This window comes from Anomaloglossus baeobatrachus, chromosome 10 (genome assembly GCF_048569485.1).
Source record: "Anomaloglossus baeobatrachus isolate aAnoBae1 chromosome 10, aAnoBae1.hap1, whole genome shotgun sequence".
In the NCBI taxonomy this organism is placed as follows: domain Eukaryota; kingdom Metazoa; phylum Chordata; class Amphibia; order Anura; family Aromobatidae; genus Anomaloglossus; species Anomaloglossus baeobatrachus.
Window position 1 is genome coordinate 168,814,272 of NC_134362.1, and position 22,724 is coordinate 168,836,995.

Consider the following 22,724-nt stretch of genomic DNA (forward strand, 5'->3'; position numbering starts at 1 on the left):
GGAGCCAGTTCGTCCTTTCCCCAGTACCGTTGATACAGTGTGTATGGTATAGTGGTTACCTGTGATCCAGTGTCCAGGAGAGCCATCACCGGTATGCCGTCCACGGCCACAGGGATGATGGTCCGGGCCCCGATGTACCGGTCCCGCCAGTCTGGGGGGCCATGGGGTTCTACTCCTGAGAATTGGCCCGTGGCCCCAGGGGTTGCTCGTTTAACGGACACCGTCGGGAGTAGTGGCCGGGTTTGCTGCACCTGTAACAGATTGGGGGTCCATACCGGAGTGCGGTTTGCAGGCGCAAGGCATAGTCCCGAATGCTATCCCGCGGGCCGTTGCCGACATTGATAGAACTGCATCCGCAACTCTGCGCCGGTACGGGTCTCAAAGGCCGTCTGCAGCTTCTCAAAGATGGTGGCTACAGAAGACCGGTCCCCCTCGGCCCCTGTCTCCGCCTCCTGCTCAGCCGCGCCGGTTAGCTGCCCCAGCACTAGCGCTGCACGTTGCTTATCAGTCAGGGGGTACAGTTCCAGTAGCGGACTAAGCTTCTTCCGGAAAACCTGCAAGGCATCAGGTTTCCCATCGTACTGCGGTAGCCAGGCAGCTCCGGGCACATAGGGCAAGGAGAACGGCATCACCTGAGCGAGAGCTGGGGCCGCGGCGCCCCCCGCCAGCGCGGCCGGGACCTGGGCAGGCCCATTCCCATCTACGGGTGCCCCCGCGACTGCGACCACCGCATCTCCAGTGGCTCCGTCGGGCGCAGACATCTTGCTTCCGTCTCCCTTAGTCTCTTTCCGGCTCCTCCTCTATAGGGGCGGGGTTTGGGCCTTCGCGCCTCCACTGCTCGACGAGACGCTCGAGCGGGAATTTTTCGCGCCCAAGATGGCGGCTTCTCCAAATTTCCGGCCGGACACCTCTGGTGTTCACACAAGGCGCAGTTCCACTAGTTGGTAGAACGGTAGGATCCTGTTCGTGACGCCAAGTTGTCGCGGGCGGAGGAGGGGACGCTGTGTTCTCCCACTGCTCGGGTCCGGCTGCTGCTGCTGCTCTATGGTGGCTCGAGCGGTGGGCCGGATCCCGGGGACTCGAGCGGCGTTCCTCGCCCGTGAGTGAAAAGGGGGTTTTGATTGTGGGGATTTGGTTATTGTCCGTGACGCCACCCACGGTTGTGGTGATATTGGTGACACCACCGCTGCTCTAGACGGGAAACCCGGGAGCGGTGACAAGGAGCAGCTTTGTTGTTAGTTCTCCTGTCCGTGGGTAGGGGGTTGGTTGTCCCGGGGCCCTGTGATGGGGTAGGGATGGATGACAGGCGGGTTACAGGGCCTGGTGAGGTGCAGGGTCGCGGGGGCAGCGCTGTGCTGCACGGCTCGGTGGTACTCACTCAGCCAATGATGAGGACACAGTTCTCGGTAAAACACACGGCTGGATGGACGGGTCCCACAGACAGCTGCGGTGTTGTTTCTCCCGGCAGGTTGATGGTGACTGCCTTTCCCTGCACCTATGTAGTGTAACGGTTCCAATGGGTTCCCACCGGTAACCCGCTCCCCAGCTTGGATGGGTGCTGAAGGAGCCCCTTTTGCGCGAAGGCTCTGGCCCTGGGAACTTTAGCCTTGGCGGTGACTGTGTTTCCCTCTCTCGGTTGGACGGTTGCCTTCTGTCGGGACTTGGCTGCTGGGAAACCCAGGAGGTTCTTTTCGCTAACGTATTTGGCAAATTCACGGCAACTCCTAGCCTTGCCGGGGTCCGTAAGCCCCTGCCGGATGGTGCTGGCTTCTCTTTGCTTACCGGTCCGGTACCGCCGGGCCACCGCCCGTCCACGGTCCCTACGGTTAGCTCCAATAGGCCACTGCTGCAGACGGTCACCACCGTCTGCCAACCTTGCTGGACGTGCCCGGGCTCCAACCCGGACACCTGCAGTAGCTCAGCACACTTTTACTCGCTGCACTTAACTCTGCTCTGCACTCAAGCTCTGCCTGAGCTAAACTGACTACAGTTTCCTGCCTCCAGGACTGTGAACTCCTCGGTGGGAGGAGACCAACCGCGTGGCTCCACCTCCTGGTGTGGACATCAGCCCCTGGAGGAAGGCAACAAGGGTTTTGTGTCTGACTTAGGTGTGCCTGACCGGGAGTGTGGGGTGTGTAGATGTTGTTCTCTGTGGCCCCTGGCTTGTCCAGGGCGCCACACCACCTTTTTCTGCGATTGCAGCTGCAGTCGCTTGGGGTTTGTGTCTATCAGTTTTGCACATCCAGAGACTGAAATTCTCACCCATTCTTCCTTTGTAAACAGCTGGAGCTGAGTGAGGTTGGATGGAGAGCGTTTGTGAACAGCAGTTTTCAGCTCTTTCCACAGATTCTCGATTAGATTCAGGTCTGGACTGTGACTTGGCCATTCTAACACCTGGATACATTTATCTGTGAACCATTTCATTGTAGATTTTGCCTTATGTTTGGGATCATTGTCTTGTTGGAAGACAAATCTCCGTCCTAGTCTCAGGTCTTTTACAGACTACAACAGGTTTTCTTCAAGATTGGCCCTGTATTTGGCTCCCTCCATCTTCCCATCAATTTTAACCATCTTCCCTATGCCTGCTGAAGAAAAGCAGGCACAAACCATGAGGAGGCCACCACCATGTTTGACAGTGGGGATGGTGTGTTCCGGGTGATGAGCTGTGTTGCTTTTACGCCAAACTTATCGTTTGGCATTGTGCTCAAATAGTTCGATTTTGGTTTCATCTGACCAGAGCACCTTCCTCCACATGTTTGGTGTCTCCCAGGTGGCTTGTGGCAAACTGTAAAGAACACTTTTATGGATATCTTTGAGAAATGGCTTTCTTCTTGCCACTCTTCCATAAAGGCCAGTTTTGTGCAGTGTACGACTGATCGTTGTCCTATGGACAGACTCTCCCACCTCAGCTGTAGATCTCTGCAGTTCATCCAGAGTGATCATGGGCCTCTTGGCTGCATCTCTGATCAGTCTTCTCATTGTTTGAGATGAAAGTTTGGATGGACAGCCGGGTCTTGGTAGATTTGCAGTGGTATGATACTCCTTCCATTTCAATATGATCGCTTGCACAGTGCTTCTTAGGATGTTTCCAGTTTTGGTAATCCTTTTTGTAACCAAATTTCGGCTTTAAACTTCTCCACAACAGTATCATGGACCTGCCTGTTGTGTTCCTTGGTCTTCATGATGCTCTCTGTGCTTTAAACAGAACACTAGGAAATCTTGTGTCTAGGGTGAGGGACCACGAGGCCTACCGCTGGCTCCTGATGTCCCTCACCAACCTATATAGGTTCTGCACCTATTGACTCCTATGGGGTTTGAGGTCCGGGGTCAAGTTCAGGTGCCGAGCTGGACTTTTAACTACAGTTTGGCAGAACCCAGTGAACACGAACATCCAGCGGTCCGCTCATCCCTACTCCCGAATACTCCCTCCAGTCACTTATCATTATGTAACATAATTCTATACAGTAAAGTCACAACCAGACATAGAGACGGTTAATATGATTTATTTTTATGAATATTTTATGTAAATTCCCTATCAGAATGTTTTTGCAGTGTGGGAGGAAACCGGAGAACCCGGAGGAAACCCACGCAAACACGGGGAGAACATACAAACTCCTTGCAGATGGTGTCCTTGGTGGGATTTAAACCCAGGACCCCAGCGCTGCAAGACTGCAGTGCTAACCACTGAGCCACCGTGCCGCCCGTATGTGGAATATGTGAGAACATCGTCTGGAGCTGCAGCCGATCTCAGGATCTCTGCACATGATGGATCTGTCTCCATTGAGCCGATGAGAATCTGTGGATCTTGATGGAAATGACCTGGAACTTGTGTAGATTTCTGGAAAGAGAAGACGACAAGATATTACATCCCATCAACAGATTCCTAAAGGAAATACAAAGGAGCTGAAGACTGGAAGAAAAGAAGCAAATTCTAATATCTACTTACATGAAGCGCAGGTCGCTCTGATCCAATTCCTCAATGGTTTATAGACTTGGACCTTCTGTCTGTAAAAAGGAAAAAAAAACAATATTATATTGCATGTAATATACAGATCATGGGGCGGAGAGAGAAGAGGAAATGAGGGGAACTCACCATCCGCTGTTTTGGGATGTCCATGTTCATGGTCCTTCATGCTTGGTGAGAAGTGACCAAAGAGACCAGAACAACAGGAAGATAAAGAGGATTTTTGTCCAGCCTTCAAAATAATGTAGATTTCTGTGAAGAGAAAATGACAAATCATTATATCCAGTGGCGCAACTAGAGTTCGATGGGCCCCGCTGTAAGTTTTGGACCTCACCCCCCCATCTTCCCATGCTCTGCTTAACCGCTTTCCCTCAGCACCTGGTTTTCCATGCTTTGCTATACATCTTTCCCTCAGCACCCAGCTTTCCTAAATCCCTGCTTTATATCTTTTCCTCAGCACCCAGCTTTCTTATGCTCTGCTATATGTCTTTCTCTCAGCATCCAGCTTTTCCATGCTTTGCTATACATTTTTTTCTCACCACCCAGGTTTCCTATCCTCTGCTATATATCTTTCAGCACCCAGCTTTCCCATGATATCAGAACATGAGAATGTTGGGTGCTGTGAGAAAGATGTATTGCAGAGCATGGGAAAGCTGGCTGATAAAAGAAAGATGTATAGCAGAGCATGAGAAATCTGGTTGATGAAAAAAAAATGTATAGCAGGGCATGGGAAAGTTGAGTGCTGAGATAAAGATGTATAGCAGAGCATGGGAAAGCTGGATTCTGAAAGATGTATAGCAGGGCATGGGAAAGCTGGGGGATAAAAGAAAGATGTATAGCAGAGCATGAGAAATCTGGTTGATGAAAAAAAATGTATAGCAGGGCATGGGAAAGTTGAGTGATGAGATAAAGATGTATAGCAGAGCATGGGAAAGCTGGATGCTGAAAGATGTATAGCAGAGCATGGAAAAGCTGGGTTCTGAGAGAAATATGTATAGAGTAGAGCATAGGAAAGCTGGGTGATGAAATAAAAATATATAGCAGAGCATGGGAAAGTTGGGTGCTGAGAGAAAGATGTATAGCAGAGCATGGGAAAGTTGGGTGCTAAAAGATGTATAGCAGAGCATGGGAAAGCTGGATGCTGAAAGATGTATAGCAGAGCATGGAAAAGCTGGGTGTTGAGAGAAATATGTATAGAGTAGACCATGGGAAAGCTGGGTGATGAGGGAAAGCACTTCTTTCACTCAGAGCTTTCCTAACCCATGCTTGTATCTTTGTCCCTATTCTGGTATTATACAGCACTCTGTACCCCCCAGGCCCCGCAGAGGTCCCGACCATGATCGTTCCACCCCTGATTTTATCATATGAATAAATTCCTAGTAAAATGAGCTGGAGACTAAAAGAAATGGAATCCTAATATTTACTTACATGAAGTACAGGTTGTTCTGATCTAATTATTCTTTGTTTTCCAAACTTTTTTTGACTTTCCTTCTACAAAGAGGAGAAAGCAGCGATTATTTCTATGTTACATGTAATATACATATGACTGGACAGAGGGGTGAGTGATGACTTACCGTCCGGTGTTTGGGGTATGTCCTGTGTTTAGCCCTTCATGTTAGATATTGACCAAAGCTGATGGTAAACTAGAGAACAGAACAGCAAGAAGTTAAAGACGACATTTTTTTTTATAGCCTTCAAATTAGTTGTAATGAATGCAGGGTCCCTTACCTGGGCTGGAATTCAAGATGGTCTCTTTCACTGCCCGCACCATGGACATCTTAAGATGTCATTGTGGTGCGCGTCTGAAGCAATGGTTACGGCACAGGGGGCAGTGAGGGCTGGAGCGCAGCCAGTCAGAAATGCAACCTGGATGGAAGAAGTGGTTGCACGGGATGACTGTGAGCTGCTCTCCGATCTGATAGTCCTCTATACATATGGGACATCTCTCGCCCTCCTCCTGTGAGGTTACATTCCTTGTTGGGAGTCTCGCAATTTGGCGAGCTCTCCAGCTAATCCTACCACGCCTTCTCCTCGGCACAGGTACATTTTGTACAGGTGGCTCCACCTGTGGCAGTGGTGGTGGGATCACAGGCTCTGCCTGCGGTTGAATAGGTGCGTTGATGGATGGTGATGGCCCCGCAGGGGCTGGTCTTAGAGGAGATCGGCTTCTTTCTCTACTCCTGCCACTGCTGCCCTCTGCTGTTGAGCTGGAGGGCCCGGCAGGGGCTGGTCTAGGAGGAGAGCGGCTTCTATCTCTACTCCTGCCACTGCTGCCCTCTGCTGTTGAGCTGGAGGGCCCGGCAGGGGCTGGTCTAGGAGGAGAGCGGCTTCTTTCTCTGCTCCTGCCCCTGCTGCCCTCTGTTGTTGAGCTGGAGGGCCCGGCAGGGGCTGGTCTAGGAGGAGAACGGCTTCTTTCTCTACTCCTGCCACTGCTGCCCTCCGCTGTTGAGCTGGAGGGTTCGGCAGAGGCTGGTCTTAGAGGAGAGCGGCTTCTTTCCCTGCCCTCTTGTCCCCTACGGTGTAGAGGATCTCTGGCAGGTCTCCCTCTCCTCTCAGTGACAGCATTGCTGTCTCTCTGATGTCCACGGGGAGGTCTTCTCTGATGTCTTTCTTGAGACCTCAACCTATGGACAGTTATGGCCTGACCTATAAAGAAATGATAAATTATCACAATTATTTCCAATTTTGTAAAATACTTATGGCCTATAGGGATCAGCCCATCTGCTGCTGCTGTGTTTAGGGAGAGGAGAACACTAGAAACAAATTGCCTTATTTTGGACTTTAGTTTACCTGCAGTTTCTATCCTAAAATGTGGCCCATCATACACCATGATATATCCTCCCAGGAATGCCCTGTAGCAGAGATCTCAAACATGTGGCTGCGGGCTGCATGCAGATCCTCAGGCTGCTTCTTGCGGCCAGCAGGCACGTGGATCAGTAACGATCGCAGCCGGTGCAGGGGCCGCAGCCGTCAGTGCTTTTTTTCAGATGAACGTTTTTCTGGAGCTGTGAAGCAAGCAAGCAACTGACCTATTTGACCTCAGTTGCTTGCCTCTGATTGGCCAGCGGCCGCTATTGGAATAGTTGGGCAGAGAGAACTTGACTTGTGCTGCGCCGGCAGAACATTTATCTGAATTTCAGATGAAGCTCTGACAATGGCTGCGAACATTACCAGGTCTACGTGCCTGCAAGCCGCGTAGAATAGCACAACAGGGGACCAGGATGGGACATTGCTACAAGAAGAGGTCCAGTAAAGGGGACATTACTACAAGAAGAGGACCTGCATGGGCACATTACTACAGGATGGCCACAAGGATGGGGCACATTACTTCAGGATGGGGACCAGGATGGGCACATTACTACAAGAAGGGGACAAGGATGGGCACATTACTACAGGATGAGGACCACAATGGGGCACATTACTATGGGATGGGGACAAGGATGGGGCACATTACTACAAGAAGTGGACCAGGATGGGTTCATTACTACAGGATGGAGACAAGGATGGGCACATTACTACAGGATGGGCACAAGGATGGGGCACATTACTTCAGGATGGGGACCAGGATGGGCATATTACTACAAGATGAGGACCAGGATGGGCACATTACAACAAGAAGGGGACAAGGATGGGCACATTACTACAGGATGAGGACCACAATGGGGCACATTACTACGGGATGGGAACAAGGATGAGGCACAATAATACAAGAAGGGGACAAGGATGGGTACATTACTACAGGATGGAGACAAGGATGGGCACATTACTACAGGGTGAGGACCACGATGGGGACAGGGACTGGGCACAAGGGCACATTACTACAAGAAGGGAACAAGAATGGGCACATTACTACAGGATGGGGACATTACTACAGGATGGGGACAAGAATTTGCACATTACTACAGGATGGGGACAAAGATAAGCACATTACTACAAGGAGACAAGAATGGGCATATTACTACAGAATGGTTAGCAGGATAGTGACAGTACTAAAAGATGAGGACCACGACTGGAACACTACTACAAAATGTTGGCAAAAATTACTATATGGTGCCAATTGTAAATCTGTATTACTTACAAAAATGGGCTCAAATATATAAAAAAAGCATGATTGTTATTTTTTTACCAGCAAAAATGTGTGTGTGTGTGTGTGTGTGTGTGTGTATATATATATATATATATATATATATGTATGTATATATACTATATATCTTTTATTTTTTAAAAAAAAACAAAAACTGTACATTGTTCTAATAAACTAAACAAAGTTCAAAAATGATGATCCAAAGCTGTATAGAAAAAAATATGGTACCAATAAAAATGTCACTTTGTCCTGAAAAGAGTCCGGCCCCCAATTGTTTATTTCTGTGTGGCCCTTATACCCAGCCGAGTTTGAGCCCCCTGCCCTATAGGGTGTGAATATTGTCTCTCGTCCCCAAATATTTCACTTACCTCGATTTTGTGGTCGGCGCAGCCATGCTTCATTGTCAGCGATCAGCTGACGCAGCTCCCGGGCACTCATGTCTTAGGTACCTGAAGCTGATAGAATTTGGAGAATTGAGCTCTCCGGGCACCGGTATTATTGTGCCCTGATCAAAGATCAATAACAAGTAATAGGAAGTAAACACTAGATGTGGAGCACAAACTAGATCACTCTTCCAGAACCAAAGTGAAGTGTCAGCAAAAGCATCAACTCAAGAAATGGCAGTGATGTCACTGTGCGGGGGGCTTATATACCCTCCGGCATTCCATTCCATTATGACATCATCATATAGAACCCCGAGCATTGTGACATCACAGCAGCCTGCCGCGATGTTTGCTGCCAACCGATGAATGTTGTCAGAGAATGTGGAATATAAATATTCTGTCTGTTTTTTTATAATATAAATGTATATAAATCTGTGCATTGGAAAAGATTTATATAAACAGGTTTTCTCATTGTTTGTAAATAGTAAATATTTTGCTTGGTAGATAATATATATTATTTATTGTATAAATTGTTAATTATTAAACATTAGATGTCTATGGGGAATATCTATTATATACAGCTAAGTGTGTGTGTGCGTGCGTGTGTGTGTGTTTGTGTGTCCGCTAAAGGAATCCACACTGTCGCATGTACAATCACGAAATTTTGCACAGACACTCCATGTGACTCAGGGAACATCATAGAGTATGTTTTTAGGGGAAATTTTAACCTCGCGCTTTCCAGTTATTCGACAAAAAACCTGCCTCCATTAAAGTCAATGGAGCTGGGAGCCACAATGCAGCCAGAACGTCAGAAGAATGTTGGCGTGTTACAATTCAGCCAGGGAAAGAGACAGACAGGCAGGGAAAGAGACAGGGACAGAGGCAGACAGGGACAGAGACATGGAAAGAGACAGAGACGGAGACGGAGACTGGGAGACAGTTACTATCCTGGGAAACGCCGGGTACTACAACTATTTCTTTATAATGTTACTTGTGGGTGCTACACTATTGTTAAACAATACACAATTCAACTGCTGCAGAACCTCTTCAACTCAGACTGACAACACCTGCAGTGTGTATTATGATGTTCTGCAGCAGCTGAGGTTTGTGTCATGTGAATCTCAGGCAGCTGAGGGGAGATATTATTTTATTTTTTGGCACAGTAGTAGCAACTTACTATAATAGTAATGGGAAGCCCCCGACCTCTGCAGGAAGAGTTATGGAGCATCACATTGTCCTGTATGTAAGCAGTGTGGTGACAAAGCTCGTGGGCCCCAGTGCAAGTGTGTCGTCCAGGGTTATGGGGTACTCGGTCCCGGGCGGTGTATAACTGGAGAATGTCCCTTTGGTGGCCGTTGCCTGGTCCCGTGCCCTGGGTGCTTTTTGAAAAGGGGATATTTACAGGGGATTCTTGAATAAAGTTTATACGTATCGCCAGGCCCGGACTGACAGGCGGGAGGGGCGGGACTTCTCCCGGTGGGCTGGCCGGTGGAGGGGTGGGGGGGCCGCCCCCCGCCTCTCCCGCACTGTAGCCGGCAAAATCAGAGTGGAAAAAATGAGGCCTCCAAAAATCAACTCCGATATAGCCGGCTCACTACTGAAGCAGCTAGATCAGAGTTGATTTTTTGAGGACCACAAAAAAATCAACTCTGAACTAGACGCAACCCTGCCGGGACAGGGGCTTCGACGTGCAGCTGCGTGATGACATCATCACCCTGCTGCTGTCGCCGCAGGGACACGTCAGGCTGCGCGCTCCATGGAGGAGCCGAAGATGAAAGGTTTAATCACTGTGGATGGGTGAGGAGGGGATTAGGGCACATAATAGGGAGTACTTTATCCAGAGGGGCAGTGTGTGTGTGAGGGGGGATATTTTACTACGCGACCGCCAGGGGCCGGCCTGTGAGTCAGGGGGGGTCGGCCTGTGAGTCAGGGGGGGGGGCGGCCTGTGAGTCAGGGGGGGGGGGGAGGCCTGTGAGTCAGGGGGGGGGGCGGCCTGTGAGTCAGGGGGGGGGGCGGCCTGTGAGTCAGGGGGGGGGCGGCCTGTGAGTCAGGGGGGGGGGGGCGGCCTGTGAGTCAGGGGGGGGGCGGCCTGTGAGTCAGGGGGGGGGGCGGCCTGTGAGTAAGGGGGGGGGGGCGGCCTGTGAGTCAGGGGGGGGGGGCGGCCTGTGAGTCAGGGGGGGCCCGGTGACATCAGGGGACAGAGGGGCCCCCTGACCTGGAGAGGCCACCAGGCGTTTCTGACGTGCGGCAGAGCAGAAGTGCTCTAGCAGACGGAAGCCATCCTTCCAGGACCTGCGATGATGTCATGTGCCCATGTGACTGTGCGGGAGGAGACACAGGATGCCGGCAGAAAGAAACAGAAGATACTGATATCGATTCCTGAAAGAGATTGGGACACATGACTGGTAATGAGAAAAGAGGGGACATGAGGGGGAGGGGGTGCAGGGTGAGGGGCATATGAGGCCTACAGACTGTGACAGAAGCATGTGAAGGGGTGCAGAGTTTTTGAGAGGGGTAAATTGGATTACATGCAGGGTGAGGTATGTGGAGCAGGGTGTGTGGGATATGGGGGTGTAGTGTGTGTGATATGGGGGTGCAGGCTGTATGGGGAGCAGGATGTGTGACATGGGGGTGTAGTGTGTGTGATATGGGGGTGCAGGCTGTATGGGGAGCAGGATGTGTGACATGGGGGTGTAGTGTGTGTGATATGGGGGTGCAGGCTGTATGAGGAGCAGGGTGTGTGAGATATGCGGGTGTAGTGTGTGTGATATGGGGGTGCAGGCTGTATGGGGAGCAGTATGTGTGACATGGGGGTGTAGTGTGTGTGATATGGGGGTGCAGGCTGTATGGGGAGCAGGATGTGTGACATGGGGGTGTAGTGTGTGTGATATGGGGGTGCAGGCTGTATGGGGAGCAGGATGTGTGACATGGGGGTGTAGTGTGTGTGATATGGGGGTGCAGGCTGTATGAGGAGCAGGGTGTGTGAGATATGCGGGTGTAGTGTGTGTTATGGGGGGTGCAGACTGTATGGGGAGCAGGATGTGTGACATGGGGGTGTAGTGTGTGTGATATGGGGGTGCAGGCTGTATGGGGAGCAGGATGTGTGACATATGGGGGTGTAGTGTGTGTGATATGGGGGTGCAGGCTGTATGAGGAGCAGGATGTGTGACATGGGGGTGTAGTGTGTGTGATATGGGGGTGCAGGCTGTATGAGGAGCAGGGTGTGTGAGATATGCGGGGGTAGTGTGTGTGATATGGGGGTGCAGGCTGTATGAGGAGCAGGATGTGTGACATGGGGGTGTAGTGTGTGTGATATGGGGGTGCAGGCTGTATGGGGAGCAGGATGTGTGAGATATGCGGGGGTAGTGTGTGTGATATGGGGGTGCAGGCTGTATGAGGAGCAGGGTGTGTGAGATATGCGGGTGTAGTGTGTGTGATATGGGGGTGCAGGCTGTATGGGGAGCAGGATGTGTGACATATGGGGGTGTAGTGTGTGTGTGTGTGATGGACCCGTGGAAGCACCCCTAGTGGTGTGAAACGGTGCCGTTGCCCAGCGTGCTCCCTCCCCCCTTTTGTATGCATGAATGAAGCATGAATAAAAGCAATGTTTTATCGGTGCGTGCTGCCAGCCTATTTCATTGATGATAAAAATATAGCATCTGCCCAACAATGGTATCATTAAAAACATCAGCTCAAGACGCAAAAATTAAGTCATCACTGAGCCATAGATCCCGAAAAATGAGAGCACTACGGTTTTTGGAAAATGGCGCAAAAAATGTGCAACTTTTTTTGGACAAACGTCTGATTTTTTTTAACCCCTTAGATAACAGTAAACCTATACATGTTTAGTGTCAACAAACTCGCACCGAACTGAGGCATCACAGCGACACCCACACAACAGTTTTACCATATAGTGAACACGGTGAATAAAATATCCTAAAAACAATCTTGCAATCACACTTTCTTTTAAAATTCTTCCGCACTTGGAATTTGTTTGCCATTTTCCAGCACACTATATGATAAAATTTATGGTTTCATTTAAAAGAGCAACACGTCCCGCAAAAAATAAGCCCTTATGTGGCAAGATTGACGGAAAAATAAAAAAGTTACGGCTCTTCAAAGAAGGGCGCAAAAAACAAAAATGGAAAATCGCCCGGGGGTGAAGGGGTTAATGAGATGGGATGGTTTTACGAATATTATTCATAAGGAAAGACAGTGTGGGGGGCATAATTCATGGTGGAGGAATGGTGCAGTGGTCATAGTATATGAGTGGGGCAGTGTGGAGGCCATGTATCATAAGGGGGACAATGCGGGGTCACTTTTTTGTCAGGGAGCATAGTGGGGGAATTATTTTTTTCAGGTGCACAGTATACGGGTTATTTAGTGCACAGTATACGGGTTATTTAGTGCACAGTATACGGGTTATTTAGTGCACAGTATGTATGGATATTTTTTATTTAGGTGTAATAATGACACTAATTTTTTAGGGCATCATGTTATGATAAGTTGTGGAAAACCAGAGAAGATGGAAGTGTGCTGAGACGAGCTGTGGATGTCCAAGGTCATCATGGCGTCTGGACCAGATGAAGAAGAATGGGATGAGACCATTACAATCTGAGAAGAAGTCACCAATAAGGTACCTGGATCTAAGGGACCATTTATACTGGACAATCGCCTCCTTTAAAGGGAATCTGTCACCAGGATTTGCTCCCCCATGTGAGAGCAGGATAATGTAGAGACAGAGACCCTGATTCCAGCGACGTGTCACTTACTGAACTGTTTTCTGTCATTTTGATAAAATCAATGTTTTCTCTGCTGCAGATAAAAGCTCATGAATATGCTGGACTACCTGGCATCAGGCCAAGTAGTCCTGTAATTATAATCTGCTGCTGATTAATCAGTGATTTTATCAAAACTACACTAAGCACCCCAGTAATGACACATTGCTGGAATCAGGATCTCTGCCCCTATGTTATGCTGCTCTCAGATTAGAGGGAAAATACCTGCTGTCAGATTCCCTTTAAATGATCATTGACCATTTGATTATATGAAGCTGATTGGCAGTTTAATGGCCTGTGACTGCAGACATGTAAATCCTCATTGCATGCGCACAGCGAGCTGTCAGGGTTTTCCAGTGCCGGCGGTGAGAGCGGCCGTCATGTGACCACAAGTGTGCGATTTGCATACTTCTAGCCACATCGGCATGAGGCTTTAGACTGACTTACTGGTAGGGGCAGCATGAACCCCAACTACGGCCCTGCCGCTACACTTAACTGTATCATTGTGCGCATGCACGCTGCAATTTGTTTTCCCAGACCACTCGATCCAAGAACAAAATTGAACATAACCACGGCCTCATTGATAACATTGGTCCGAGTGCGATCCGATGTTTTGTCAGATCACACTCGGGCCAAAAATACGGGTGTCTACACAAGCTCTGAGCTGAAACGCAAGCTACGCCTCTGGTGAGGACATGTTTTTATTTTTTTTAATCAATGAGTAAACGGTGGCCAGAAGTCTATGGGGGTGCATTATACTATATGGAGGATTATGGTGTGTGCATTATACTATATGGAGGATTATGGTGTGTGCATTATACTATACGGAGGATTATAGGGGTGTGCATTATACTATATGGAGGATTATGGAGTGTGCATTATACTATATGGAGGAATATGGGGTGTGCATTTATATGGAGGATTATGGAGTGTGCATTTTGCTACAGTATATGGAGGATTATGGTGTGTGCATTATACTATATGGAGGATTATGGAGTGTGCATTATACTATATGGAGGATTATGGAGTGTGCATTATACTGTATGGAGGACTATGGGATGTGTATTATCTTAAATCGAGGACTGTGGGATGTGTATTATATGGAGGACTATGTGAAGTGTATTATAATACATGGAGGACTATGAGAGGTGCATTCTAATATATGAAGGTTTATGTGGGACCCTTTATACTATATGGAAGGGTATGTGGGGGTCAATATAGTGTTTGGAGAACTATATATGAAGGGGACAAAGATAAAGCATGGCATGGGAAGGTTTTGTGCTGAGGAAAAGAAGCTCTTTCCCTCAGCACCTCAGCATCCAGCTTTCTCATGCTCTTATATCATGGGAAAGCTGGGTGCTGAGGGAAAGATGTATAGCAGAGCATGGGAAAGCTGGGTGCTGAGGGAATGATGTATAGCAGAGCATGGGAAAGCTGGGTGCTGAGGGAATGATGTATAGCAGAGCATGGGAAAGCTGGGTTCTGAGGGAAAGATGTATAGTAGAGCATGGGAAAGCTGGGTGCTGAGGGAAAAATGTATAGCAGAGCATGGGAAAGCTGGGTGCTGAGGGAAAGATGTATAGTAGAGCATGGGAAAGCTGGGTGCTGAGGGAAAGATGTATAGCAGAGCATGGGGAAGGTACATGATGAGGACAAGATGTAAAGCAGAACATAGGAAAGCTGCTGATAGAAAAAGATTTCAGATCATGGGAAACCTGGGTGCTGAAGGAAAGAGCCAAGTGTCAGCGACACTATCCCATACCCCGAGTGTCAGTGTACGTAGAGGGGGGGCCCAGGTCCAAACTTTGCACCGGGGCCCTTCAAACTCTAGTTACGCCACTGGACTGCAGAATTATATGGAGAGCAGCATCCGATTCATTATCTGCGAGACCCAGCTCTGTAGGGAAAATAGCGGCTTCACCAGGTCCTGCTACTAAGAGCAATAAATAGGCCTGAGCTGTAATACTGGACACAGCCGTGACTACATCTTATATGGTCGTGTTACACAATCTACAAGTGCACAAAGATATTACACATTCAACACGCGAAACGTGGGCGTGTGCACCCCCAAATGCCAGGGCTGAATTTTAGTCCCAGTCCGGCCCTGCGTATCGCCACTTGCGGTGTTGCGGCTATGTGGATGGAGCCGCCGCTGCACAATGTTCACAACTGGGGCTGGTGGTAATTGCAGCCTGGATGTTAGGCCCTTCGCAAGCAGGGCCAGACCCCAGAGGATAGGTGTTGCAGGTGGGTGTTGAAAGAAGGTAGGCCATAATGGGAGTTTGGTGTAACTGGTTCTTTTTGCTCACTGCACGCTGGTAACTGGTCACCCGAGACTGGCTGGTCTTAACCGCAGGTACCCTTAGTCTCAGTGTCGGTTTAGTGACCTGGTGGCTTCTTTCCCCTGCACTTGTCTTTGGTTGGTGGGTCCCCGTGGCGTAGAGCGGCTGGGGGTCCCCTCCTGGTTGTCTTCTTCAGCAGTCCGTATGACGATAGCGTGAACCCTGTGGGGTTGGAGTCTCTTATCCTGTCCCCGATTCTCCCTTTGCTACTGAGTCCCGAACTTCAAGGTTAGTGAGGTCCTTGATGGTCCCCTAACTGTGCAGATTTTATCAGGTCTGCCTGGAGTTTTTGCCTGACCTAGGATTCTGTACCCAATTGATGCATAGTTCCGGGAGTACTCCACCGGCAACTAACCGCCTAGGCCCTCAGGTCACTTCTTCACTGTCTCCTCTGTCTGACTCCTCACCGTCCGCCCCTCCCACCTGGTTGTCTAGTGGACTGGTATGGCTCCACCTCTAGGCGGCCATCCATTGGTCCGACCCTAGCCTTATACCATTCTATGGGAGATACCTGAGGAAAAACTGGGATTTTCTGGAGTGTTTGTGTGTTACCGGCACTGGTTTTCTGGATCCCTAGGGAGTATGCCCTGCATCCCGGTGGGGATGCAGTTCCTTGTAGCTCACTGATGGCTTCAAGGGCACTACATTCCCCCTTGGTTAATTCCAGCACGTCCTCGGGCTGCAAGTGATACAGGTTACACTTTTTATTTTTCACGCATAACATAACAGGTCTTCCCACTCAGGGAAGGTTCAGACTTTAACGTTTCATAAACTGGAGTACCCCTTTCCCTTCACCCACCACCCAAAAGTCCTGCTCCCAGAACCCTCTCGGAGGAAGGTCAGCGGTCTCTTTGGTGACCAGGTCTCGGCCTACTCCACCGCAGACCTTTCCTCCCATCTTCCTCTGCTTGGAGGCGGTGTTAACAGGGTCCACTGGTTAGGGTGTACTGTGGTGATGCACAATTGGTGCAACTTTTTACATTTAATGTTTTTGGCTGCTGCCAGTCCTGCAGCCTGGGTCAATTTTTATCAACTCAAAACTTTTCAGCACACATTTATCTGGAACAGTCAACAATAAACAAACAAGCGGTAGTGCAACGGGTCATAGCTACCAAGGTGTTGGAAAAGGGGCCATCTGGTTCATTTGGCCTCCTGGGATCAGCATTTTTTACTGTTTAAGAGTGGAAAATATCAAACGTTTTATTTTTTTTTATATTTTGCTCAATTAAAAACAAATAATAATATTTAAGCAAAACATTAAAACATTAATACTTCACATCTTTTCAGTTGACTTTTTCTTTTTGTTGGACGACACCTTGCCTTGAAGGCACATGTCACCCGGTTTAGCCGAGTCCAGTTCAATCCTGTTCATAACGCCAGGAAAAAGGGTTGTGTCGCCCAGGGTTATGGGGTACTCGGTCCCGGGCGGTGTATAACTGAGAAATGTCACTCTGGTGGCCGGTTCCGTGCCCTGGGCCCTTTTTGAACCAAAGAAGAAAAAACGAACAATATGGTCACTTCATATATCTTTATTAATGTAAAAATACACACAAATAAATAAAATAAATATTAAAAGACACAAAGCTGTGAACTGGAAAAACGGCGTCAAAAACCTGCATATCATGTGATAACAATATTAATTAATCATAGTTTCTCAGACAAGTACAATAGGACAGAGGGTAGTATATGGGAATTCAGAGGCTATGTGCGTAGTAAATAATAAATTATATATGTATATATATGTATGGAATAAAGTGTCAAGTGCAAAAGGTTTATAGCAGCAGTAATATCACAATGGAACTATCATCAGTAAAATTTACAAAATATATATAGTTTATAATCAGAAACATTACAGCTGCTGACACATTATAAGCATATTATGCATGAATTCCACAAACTACTAAGCCAATGGCCTAAAAAAGCAGGTGAGATATATAAGGAGGAGGGCGGCTCAGATATTAATGGCCAGAGGAGAAAAAGGTATACTCAAGTCTGTATAGCATTGAGCAAGTGTCAGAATCGACACAGTAAAGGTCAATAGAAATATTAAGCAATAATATAAAGCACTAATGTAATTACCAATGGCCACGGAGCACGACCACCTCCTGTTATGCGACGCCTGCCCCGACGCGCGCACGTTTCGTAGCGACTTCCTCAAGGGGGTGGAGTCATTACGAGATGCCTAAGCTTAAGTGTATACACGCGACCAATAAGCGCAAAGATTGTGCGCATGCGTCTTAGATCGTACTCGTAAGAGGTCACGTGGGGAAGGTGTCAGCGAGTGTCATGGCTGAACCATCCAATCATTGGTTAGAGACAGGGAGATGGACATGAAGATACAACAGGGTAGTATAGTCACAAGCGGGACATAGGAAATAGCATAAGTAATAACACCTTAGTTCATCCGGACAGATTTTACGTGCACTATAACATAGCAAGCATAATTGAATCTTAATATATAGAAAATTGCAGTTCATCTTTTAATGAAAACGTCATGATATTATTGTGATTGGTCAGCATATATCACGTGATAAACACGTCATATACTAGGCGGGCACATGCCATATATGTCAAATAAGATGTAAAATAGTCCGTGTACGTCATCCAGTGGGTAGTTGGAAACGGAAAATTACGTGTAGATGGCAATGGAATAAGGATAGTGTGAACAAGCAAATAGAACAGGTATCTCATAAGAGGAGGGGACTAGCAAGGAAAATAGTATCACATCATAGCTGGAGGAATAAATTACCGGACATATGCCCACGTGATTAATACGTCACAGGCTAAATAAAAAGCATGCCGTACGTATCAGATAAACTGTGCATATCCTATATGGACAAAGTGAAACCTCATATAAAGAATATATATGTTTTATATTAATAACTGGTGCAATTAGGCCTGCATATAGAAGGTCAGGTGAAGTAAACGCGAAAACGCATAATAACGAGATTAGTGGAGAGATGCAAAAATATATATAATTATCTAATGAAATCATTCATATATAAATAAATAAATAAAATAGAATAGAATAGAGTGGATAAAATAGAGTGTATATGAAACCAATAAAATTATGAAATTGAAATTAGTGCTTGGACATATGAACATATGACTGGTAATGAATATAAATAAATAAATAAATAAATATAATATATATAACATGTAAGGTAAGGGGGGGGGGAGGAGAAAAGGGGGGGGGAGGAAAACCTGTATGGTCAAGGCACATCCAGCTAAATACATTTCAATGGATATAAAGTGGAGCGTCAACATCAGGGCCAAGGAGTAACAGCGCTCATCCCTATGTGATAGTGTGGGACAGTGGGGGAGGGAAATGGCAATCGGAGGAAGTGAAAGGGAAGAGCGCACATTAATCCAAGGCCCAAGGTTGAAACACACCGAACCAAGGGAGCACATACCACAATTCGAACTGATGAATTAATATACATATGTGCACGCATATATATACACACATATATATACATATATATATGCGCGCACCCATACACATGCAAAATGAATAACACACAATCAAGCAAGCATAGTGTCACTAGCAATAAGAGAATAAATCCCAGTAGTTATACTACCACTAAAACCAGCACTAAAATTGCGGTGCATAAAGAAGAATCAATCTGATAGATCATTCAGTCCATTCCAGAGATAGTCCAGACGTAATGTTGTATTTCCGAATAATTATCCAATTTCCCCAACATGTATACATACAGCAAACTCGAATATTCTCCATCGTATATAATCAGAAGTGCTAAACTGAATAAGAAAATAAGAAATATAGAAATTAAAAACCAAAATGGATTAAAATCAATTAAAACCATATAACATGATGGAAAAAGATATATAGACTCACTAGTGGTCACAAAAAGGGGACAAAGCTGAGATTCTCATTGAGTCCCAGGGGGGAAACCGTGTTCAGAGTCCATATCCACTTGGCCTCAAGTCTTGCTAGTTGTTTTTTAACATTCCCACCTCTTATGTGGGGGCGAATATGATCTATCCCCCTCACCAAAAATTGTGAAGCATCACAATTATGGTGAAGTTTGAAATGTTTCGGGATAGTCTTTAAAGTGGATATGTCAACAATGTCTTTAGCTGCCAAAATTCCGTTTACATGTTCGCGTGTTCTGACCTTAAGTTGGCGAGAGGTGAGCCCAACGTAAATCAGTCCACATGGACACGTGGCATAGTATACAACAGCCTTAGTGGTACATGTGATGGAATGTGTAATATTAAAGATCCTATTGGCCTTTGAATCAGTAAATGTTTTGGCCTTAATAATATTCACACATGCAACACAATTCCCACAAGGAGAGCAACCCCAAGGTGGACGATACTGGTCAAGGAAGGTGATAGATCTGTTGGTGTAATGACTTTGAACTAATCTATCACGTAAATTAGTCGACCTCCTGAAGGTAATGTTGGGTCTAGTATTAAGGTACTGGGAGAACACTGGATCTGTAGTCAATATTGGCCAAAATCTCTCAAGACAAGAGTACAGGGAGGAATATTGTGAATTAAATTTTGTAATAAACCTCACCTTGTTGTTTGTAATTTTGCATGGTTCAGAATTATATAATAAGTTCTGTCTTGGAGTAGATTTGGCTCTATTAAATGCCTTTTTAATTAGTCTGCGACTATAACCCCTCTCATGAAATCTCTCGCTGAGTTCAGCAGACTGTTTGATGAAGTCCATATCACCTGAACAAATCCTGCGTAACCGCAGGAATTGTCCAACGGGAATCGACTTAATCAAAGCTGGGGGGTGCGAAGAATCAGCATGTAAGAGGGAATTAGTCGCAGTCTTTTTACGGAAAAGGTCAGTATGAAGGTAATTGGAATTGTCACGTTTCACAATAACATCAAGGAATTCAACAGAATTCCGATCAGCCTGATAAGTAAGATGGATGTTATAGTCATTTATATTCGGTGTATAACTGAGAAATGTCACTCTGGTGGCCGTTGCCCGGTTCCGTGCCCTGGTCCCTTTTTGTAAAGGTGGATATTTACAGGGGATTAGAATAGTGTTCACTTGTGACGCCACTTGCAGTGTTGCGGCTATGTGTATGGAGCCACCGCTGCACAATGACCACTGCTGGGGCTGGTGTTAATGGCAGCCTGGATGGTAAGCCCTCCGCAAGCAGGCCCGGGCCCCAGAGGGTAGGATTTGTGACAGATGTTAGAAGAAGGGAGTCCACACCAAAGTTCAGTGCAACTGGTTTTTACTCACTGCTGATGGTAACTGGTTAGCCAAAGCCGGCTGGTTTCACCTCCAGGTTCTCTTGTTTCCAGTGCCAGTTAGTAATCTGGTGCCTTCTTCCCCTGCACCTGTCTCTGGTTAGTGGGTCCTCGTGGCGTAGAGCAACTGGGGGTCCCCATCTGGTGGTGTTGTTGCACTGCTGTCCACCTGACGGTAGTGTGAACCCTGTGGGGTTGGAGTCTCTGGTCCTGTCCCGGATTCTCCCTTTGCTACTAAGTCTTCGGATTCTTAGGGTCAGCAAGGTCCTTGATGGTCCCATTGCTGTGCAGGTGTTAACAAGCCTGCCTGGAGCTTCTGCTTGTCCTAGGGTCCTGTACCCCGTCGGTGCGTAGTTCCGGGAGTACTCCATCGTACTCCACCGGCAACTACTCTCCTGAGCTCCAGGTTACTGCTCACTACTGGACAGTCACTTCCCGTTCACCTTCTCTCCTTCACCTCCACTGTCTTACTACTACTACTACTACTGTCTTCTTCTGTCCACAGTCGGCCCCTCCTACCGGGTCCTACCTAGACGATCGATGCTGCAGGGAGTGGGGAAAGGTGAGTATAAACGTTTATTTTTTGTGTGCCATAGAATACAGGCCATATACCAGGATGGGGGTATATGAGCAGGATGGCAGTATATAGCAGGATGGGGGGTATATAAGCAGGATGGGATTATGTGAGCAGGATGGGGGTTATATGAGCAGGATGGGGGGTATATAGCAGGATGGGGGTATATACAGTAGCAGGATAGGGGGTATATGAGCAGGATGGGGGTATATGAGCAGGATGGGGGGTATATGAGCAGGATGGGGGGTATATGAGCAGGATGGTGGTATATAGCAGGATGGGGGTATATGAGTAGGATGGGGGTATATAGCAGGATGGGGGGTATTTATCCAGATGGGGGTATTTATCCGGATGGGTGTATTTATCAGGATGGGGGTATATATCAGGATGGGGGCTATACCAGGATGAGGGACATATATACAAGGATGCAGATCATATACAAGGCAGGAGGATCATTACCAGGATGCGGCACCTTAGTAGAGAATTTGGGGACATTACCCCCATAACAGTGTCAGCAGCAGATCCTCGCCCCATTACAGTGTGTCTTGACCACATTTTTTGCTTAAAATTTTATTTTCCTATTTTCCTCCTCTGAAACCAGGGTGCGTCTTATAGACCGATGCGTCTTATAGTCCGATGCGTCTTATAGTCCGATGCGTCTTATAGTCCGAAAATACGGTATTTGGTCAGTATTTTACCTCAGTGTTTGTAGCCCAAACCAGGAGTGGAACAATCACAGGAAAAGTATAATAGAAACACGGGCACCACTTCTGCATTATTCTCCCACTCCTGGATTTGGCTACAAATACTGATGTAAGATACTGACCGCGTTTGGGGGGCACTTTTGTTGTAATCAAATTTTATGGCTGCAATGAAAGGGGAATATAGGGGCTTCAATAGGAGGAAAATTATTTGGTAAGGGCTGTAAAGTTGTGAAATATGCTCTTCTGTGTCCCAGCTGAATATTTTTATTTATTATTATTAATTTATTTTTTTGGGGGGCGGGGCCCAATTAGAAATTCTGCTATGGGGCCCTATGATTTCTATGTACGCTCCTGTATATATTACAGTGCCTTGAAAAAGTATTTGACCCCCCCCCATTCAAGTACATGTTATGCCAGACACAGACCTTGTATAATAGTAGTGATAAAAAGATGCCCTACACTGTTAATTACTTAAAGAGTCTTCTGCTAAGCTCTACAGACCAACCCCCACCTAATTCTGCTACACCCTCCCTCCTCGCTTCTCTTATTCTCTTGGGACATTCTCTTGGGATTATCTTCCTGGCAGATAATCACAGTTTAGGTCCTATTCCTTACATCGTGCTTACTGGTCGGACTTGTACAAATTAGATA

General features: G+C 47.2%; 1 long non-coding RNA gene across 1 annotated transcript; it reads right to left on the reverse strand.

The window, feature by feature from the left end:
* Positions 1–3,946: 3,946 nt before the first annotated feature.
* Positions 3,947–6,606, reverse strand: LOC142255322 (uncharacterized). Its single transcript, XR_012727403.1, has 5 exons — positions 5,693–6,606; positions 5,539–5,607; positions 5,393–5,455; positions 4,094–4,216; positions 3,947–4,005 (listed from the first exon to the last, which is right to left on the reverse strand). It is a non-coding gene; the product is annotated as an uncharacterized LOC142255322 (long non-coding RNA).
* Between the last annotated feature and the right edge of the window lie 16,118 nt (positions 6,607–22,724).